This window comes from Coturnix japonica, chromosome 4 (assembly GCF_001577835.2).
Source record: "Coturnix japonica isolate 7356 chromosome 4, Coturnix japonica 2.1, whole genome shotgun sequence".
Classification (NCBI taxonomy): Eukaryota; Metazoa; Chordata; class Aves; order Galliformes; family Phasianidae; genus Coturnix; species Coturnix japonica.
The window spans coordinates 37725467-37732305 of NC_029519.1; the positions used below are offsets into that span (position 1 = coordinate 37725467).

The window sequence follows — 6839 nt, forward strand, 5'->3', positions numbered from 1 at the left end:
GCTGTCCTGACTTAAGAGAGCCAATTGGTTGCCATATAATGTATGGTATTAATAATGTAACTAGCAAAATTGTTAATATATTGATTAAAGTAAGTATTGCATATGAAACACCATTGTTGCTTTATTGAACTCCATATTATTTAATTTAGTTATCACCTGTGGGCAAATATAATACAAATATTGGCAGTAAGACTACATATTACTTTTACAATTCTTGTTGATTTACCTTCAAAGGTAATTAGCGATTCTTCTTTCATGTTCATTCCTGGTAGGATAGATCTTGATGTTAAAGTGTGAAGAAATACTTATAAAGTGGAAAATCACCTTTTCTAGTTGCTTATGTCCTTCATCTGCCGTAGAAGAACAGTCCAGCCTGAGCTGAACATTTGACTCTGAAGTCATCTAAAGGTCAGTTAAAGGTCAGGCTCCTCAGATACTTGTGATCTTGCGACTATTCAGACTACTGATTCCAAAGCTGGTCTTTGTGGTGCTAAAGAACTTGGGCTAGTGAGAGATATGTTTAAAAGTCTGGGTTCCCTCTTCTTGCAAGCATTCAGTCCAGTGTAGATGAACTGGAGCAAGGAGTGTAGATAAAGCACGTATAGGTGCATAACCCACACAGCCAGTCTCTTGGATTACTTATTTAAGAACCTGTCTCAGAGAGATATTATTTATGATAGGTAGCAATGCACAGGCAACTTTATTGAAATGCAGATTTTGATTATTTTTTCCCTTGATTTTGCCTTTACCAAGAATTTGTTCTCTTCTGAGTATTTATTTTTGACATAGATAAAATCACCTAGTTGATATAATTGTTACAAATATTGTGGTGGATGAATTTTTCAAGGAGTTTTGTCTTATGTACAATATTTAACAGATTTCATTTTTCATCAAGGCTTTTAGGGAAAATCGATATTTTCAAGCAGGCAAAATGAGCAGAAATCATGACACTTGCTTAAAATAAGTAAATAAATAAAGACTACGAAATCACCACCACATCTAAGCATTAACTTGTAGGACAGTTCTTGTAAGAAAAAATTCCATGTTTTTTCTATTTCTTCATTTCACGTTACAACATATTTGTGTTTTATGTGAGTAGTACCAAAGATGTGGGAAATGTTCCTCAATTTAGTACCTTCTAAGAGATTGATTTGGTTATGTCTGTGCATTTGAATTTTCTTAAAGGAAATAGTAACAGTTCTTTATGATTCTGAAGTTTGTTCTGGAACAATTTTCAAACACATAAAAATGTCTTATTATCATGTCTTTAATTGTGCTACTTCATTTCTAGGATGAAATGTCAAGTAAGGTTTATTTATATGCAGTTCTTCACACACATACTGGTGTAAATCTTTTTTGTTTGAGTTTATTTGATGGTCCAGCCATTGAACGAAGAAAATTGACTTGGATTCTGTTTTATTTCACTTTGAAAAAAGAAATTAATGTATATAACATTATCACCCAATTGCAAAGGGATAAATCTGGTTTAGAGATTTCAAAAGGTTAATGTGGTCATTAATCTTTCTTGAATTCATGCTGCACAGTTTCTGCTTTAATGTGTATCCATTGCAGAACCAAAACTTAGCAAATCTGACCAAATCCAAAGAACTTTTTTTTTTTTTTTTTTTTTTCCTCTCATCCTCTCCAAAAACCTTCTCTTCCTGGAATTTCAGTGTAATTTCTATTTACTTATAATGCCCATAGTTTGCTCAATTCACTACTTCAATACACCACACAGGTGCGGTGTGTATATCCAGAACAAATAGATATGCATATTTCTTTCAGTCATAGTATATTTTAGAACATGTGAAATTGCTTCAGTGAAGTAGCTTCTAATCCGTTCAACTGACTGTTGATATTCCTTTAGATACAGAAACTGTAAGAAGACTTACAGTTTCCTCCATTAGTAATATGGTCTTGATGGGGAAAAAAAAAATTTGCTCTATTGAACTTGAGCATGTGTGAGGTCCCAGAGACCAGAAAATCTCAAAGGATGCTCTTTATGGCATGTGACCCTATAGGCAGACAGCTCATGTTCTGAGATACTAAAAAGATTGGGAGTCATTTGAGATTATCTTTCACCAATATAGGAAAGCTGATGTAGTAGATGGTGAGACCTGGAGTTGCTGTGCAGCAGTGTAAGGCTAGCTACTGGTAAGATTGTTGTTTGCTGTATGTGCATTTTGGATTTTGGCATGGTTTAGATATTCTCATGAAAAATCTCTCACAGCTGCTTAAGATTAAGTGGCAATGTCAAAAATGTGAACAAATTCCCTGTAGGCATCAAGGAACTACAGTGACATTAGAAGGGAGGGCACTCTCCAAAGTGCTGTGCAGGTACTTGCAAGGTGCGTCTGTGCTGCTGCACCATGCCTCATGGATGTGGCAGCTTTGGGGGAGAGAGTGGCTTAATTTTGGCTGTATGCAGTAGCCTCCAGTGTATTGATGTGGCTGGGTGGACTTTACCAATGTATCCGTTTTGCTGTTTGTGTACAACTGTAATCCTGTGGGTCTCAGCTGGATCACTGTCAAGCCAGCACAGATGCTTTCTTATCTTACTTCCCAGCAGTAGCATTGTGCTTAAATCATCTACTCTGAAGACAGGCCTTTCAACATGGACAGAGAAAATCCTTATCTAGTCTTGGTTAGCTAACCACTGGGAATGGCAAGACAGGTATTTCTGTTGCTTGTTTTACAGTCTTTCCCGTAAGCGTTTTGTTTTTATCTAAGCATACATAATACTTTGTTTTACCTTGTGGCTGGCTACATGCTTTTGGAAAGAAGGGTCACAAAACCTTAAATCTGGTCAAATATATTTTTGTCTAGTTCAGGCTTGATAAGGGAATGGGAGAACTGCAAAATCTGCTAGAACACTTAGCCCAGGAAGGGCCCAGTAGCACAATTAGATACATTGCTGACAGATGGGACCAGACAAAAATGTATTGTTCAGGTTCTGCTACTAGAACATTCAGCTGGCAAAGTAAACTGAAGAACTGCAGACAAGGTTAAATATAATGTCTTCCACTCTGTTTTGGAAGGCACATCAGTATTTGCTCAGGGCTGGTGAACTTAGTTGTCTGTTTACAGAAACAACAACATCAACAGGCTCGTGCAGTATATTTTGTTGTAGTTGTAACTGGAAAGGTTCAGACATTCAAAGTTATCTTCTTACCAAGAACCATGTATATTACATTGAACAAAAGAGTCAAAACTTCAGGCTCCTTTCCAAATTAAGCTTGTTATATATTTTTTTTCCTGTCTAAGTTAAAAATTACTGGACTTGCTCCTGTGCTTTTCTGCCTTTCATTTCCTTTTCAAGTATGGTAGGCGTAATATGTCTGCTTATCTGCAAACACAAAAGGGAGGGCATGCTGTCAGCATTTTCAGCCTTATTTATTCACAAGGATGTCACAGGGATTAGAGAATCAAGTAAATGTATGCTTGTAAATGTAATGTGTAAATGTTTCGCAGCCTGTAAGGAAACACTCACTTTTCTTTAACTCCTTCTTGCCCTTTCCATAGTGGACTCAGCTATGATTAATTCAGCTACCCATTCATTGTCCTCTGTATTTCATTCAAAGTTTCAGACTTTCGTTGGAAAGACTAGAGTTAGGGTTCATCTTGGAAAATTAAAGCAGGAGCAGAAAACATCTACCATCTACTGTGGTTTATTCTCTGAAGGAGTCATCTGGGGTTGTTCTTTTTTCTCTAAATTCTTAGACCCAGAATGGATTCTTAGTATCATGAAGCAGTGAAGCGGACCAGACAATTGGACTTGGCTTCTGCAAGTCACAAGCAGCCCCACACTGCAATACTGCAGAATTGCCTATGAAATTTATAAGGATTAGGAAAGCTGAAAGAAAAAATCATCTTGTTCAGTCTTAAGTATTAGCCTTCTTTACTTTTCATTTCTTTTGCAAATAAAAAGCTTTGATGAAGAAGACTGAAGGTACAAACTTGAAGATGCTTTCCCTGACAGTACAGCAAATAAATTATATTTTTAATAAGGAAACAGCTAGCGGAATGCACTGTTAACCAGATGGCAAAAATCCTTGGGAGATGTGTTGTGCTGACTGAAAATAAAATGGTCAGGGAGTAACTAAAGAAGCTGCTGTAGGAGGAACAGTAGATATTTCAGGTCAGTTTCTTGGACAAAAGACCAAATGCTTTTCTATCTAATGTTGTGAATCAAGAGAAATAGTTGTTCCTTTTAAAGACAACTAATCCCGATACTGCTTTTTTATTTTTTTAAACTGTACTGTGCATATTCAAATTCTAAAATTTCACAATACAGTAGTAGAGAATGCTTAGTTTGTTGTTATTTTTTTTAAATTAAACAAAAGAAATCAGTACATGAGAAATATTTCAAACCCTGTTTGGAATAGTGCTTTTAGATTGTTTCTGGAGATGTTATTTGGATGAAAGCTCCTGTCAGACTTGATAGAATGACTGACAAGGCCAAATTGGCACGCATTAAGGGAAATGACTGGAGAAAAGCTTAATCATGTCCGTACCAATAGATTCAGGCTATTTTGGTGACCACACTGCCATCCTGTGCGTGTCAGTAAGGCTTCACTTTCATCCCTCTTTGTAGAAAAGGCTAAGAGGCAAAAAGGCAACTGGCACTGATTTCATGCCTAAGATAGGCCAAATAAAAAAAGTAAAGCTTTCTTGGCACTGATAGAATAATAGAATAATTGGTCATGCTAACATGCTCTATGACACCCCACAAAGCAAACAGGAATACAGTGGTAAAACAGAAGGTCTTTTTGTTCTTTTTGTTTGTTTGTAATCTTGAAAGTACGTGGTTAAACAGCATTGATCTCTACCCTTGAGCCGTTTTGGTGAGGAAAAAAAATGAGAGTGAAGTGAAGAACAGTGTTAGTTGAACAAAAACCACCAGAGTAACCACCAAATTAACATAACTTTAACTATGCTAACTAAAAGAAATTAAACTCTTTTTCATAGTCTGAAGTTCTTCTAGTGAATATCCACCTTGGATAATTTAGTTTTTCTCCACAGAAAGCCACAGCCTTTGCTGGATGCTGCAGAAGCTCACCACTGAGAATTTTGGAGCGATGGAGCTGGGAAGCTTTCAGATTAATGGGACAAAACTGGAAATAAAAGTGTTAAAAGTCAGGCTTGCAGATAAGTCTTGTGTGATTCTATCCGTATTATGAGTATTAGCAAAATCCTGATGTACAGAAAAATTGTGCTAGCAGCAGTGCCCTGGGAAGCTGAAGGCTTCTAGTCATATTGCAGTACAACTCAGGAAGCAGATATAATTCCATTGACTTAATTGTCCACTCTTTGAATATAAGTGGGTATGTTCTAGGGCTGTCATCTACTTGAATGCTGCTTGCCTGTTTACTTTAATGTTGCATCAGATTGTTACTAGAAAGAGAAAATTCACCTCGATGAGATCTCCACTTTCTACCAACCCTTTGTTAAACTCATGAGAGGAGTGAAAATACTAATAAAGAGAAAAGGATTCTGTTGTCACACAGGAATTTATCTGAAGTTTCTAGACTTGGTTTCAGTCCTCCAGATGGGATCTGCACAGATGTGCTAGTGAGAGACAGAATTATAGACAGGATTTACTTAGTCTTCTCAGTTTTGGTTTCTGTGCCTCGTTATTTCAAAAGAGGGATGATTAGGTCAGCTGCTGGGGACACTTGTAAAGGAAGTTCTGCAGCTGGAGCAGGAGAGAAAGTCATAGCCAGGAGCTGATGAGGCTGGGAGACTGCTAGAAGCATGGTACAGATGTCCTTTGGGATTTCTTAATTAGACAGGTGATTGTCAGAGATCAGAATAGGCTTTGGCGTTGAATAGTCTGATACCTCACAGGCCTCATTTGCAAGAAGGAGGGGGTAAAAGGAGATTTAGTTTTATATGTGTGTATATATATGCATATGTAATAATATATATTGTGTTGTGTCTCTGAAAGAAAGCAAACAAACAAAAACAACAATAACAAAAGCAAAATAAATAAATAAAATAAAATAAAAAGTCATGAACCATTACTTCTTACCAAGAGAAAAATCTGCTTCAAAGTTCAGAGGTCCTTCTGCAAGCAGAAACATAAAAGTCTGGGAAAGCAAGCCAGGTATTATATTTTCACAGATTTACCAATATGGCTTTTTCTTCCACTTATGCATCTTTTTCTATATAACAGCATTTCAGCTGATGTGTTGTGAATATGCTTTCATAATGATCTGGTACTCCAGTAGTTACAGATAAGTTCACCTCGGTGAAAAATATGAGTTAAGATTCTGGCCAGCAGATAAGAATCTTATGTGTCTCACACTGTAATTCTCAGTTTGAAATATCCTAATGTGCAACATGCTGTGATGGTGGGCAATTATAGAGGCTACATTTATTTTAAGATGTGAGTCAGGATATCACCCCACTGGCACCATAATCACACAGGCCATAAAGGGACTTTTTCTCTAAATCACAGGGGGAGTACCGATGGTCCCTATTTCCTTTTCTTTTCATTCTATTCTAATGTTTCCTACTAGATTTGATTGTCTTTTCAGACAATTCTTCACTTCCAAACCTGATCAAAATGTGATTCCCAATCTTGTTAATTCTAAAGTAAAAAGCTCTTAATGCATTCAAAGGCACAGTCTCTTTTTTATTGTTACATTGCCACTGCTTCAGTTTAGACTTCATATATGTTCATTCTTTGATCTCATGTCATTCCTTAAGCCGACACTCTCTTAGTTCATGGCTATATGTAAATGATTACAGCTCAGTTCAGCCTTATTCTGTGACTAATGGGGTGGAGGGTCTCATGCCCTGGAAAAGGCAGAAAAGACAGAGTTGGACCCAGAGGA

At 36.8% G+C, this 6839-nt stretch overlaps 1 long non-coding RNA gene across 2 annotated transcripts in view; it reads left to right on the plus strand.

Annotated features, from left to right (window-relative positions):
* The window catches only part of LOC107313320, a 47232-nt gene extending 41282 nt beyond the window's left edge, over nucleotides 1-5950 (plus strand). For both annotated transcript variants that reach the window (XR_001554921.1, XR_001554922.1), the window contains exons 3-4: nucleotides 273-408; nucleotides 5023-5950. This is a non-coding gene — a long non-coding RNA (uncharacterized LOC107313320). The remainder of the gene's footprint in view (nucleotides 1-272; nucleotides 409-5022) is intronic.
* The last annotated feature ends 889 nt before the right edge of the window (nucleotides 5951-6839 follow it).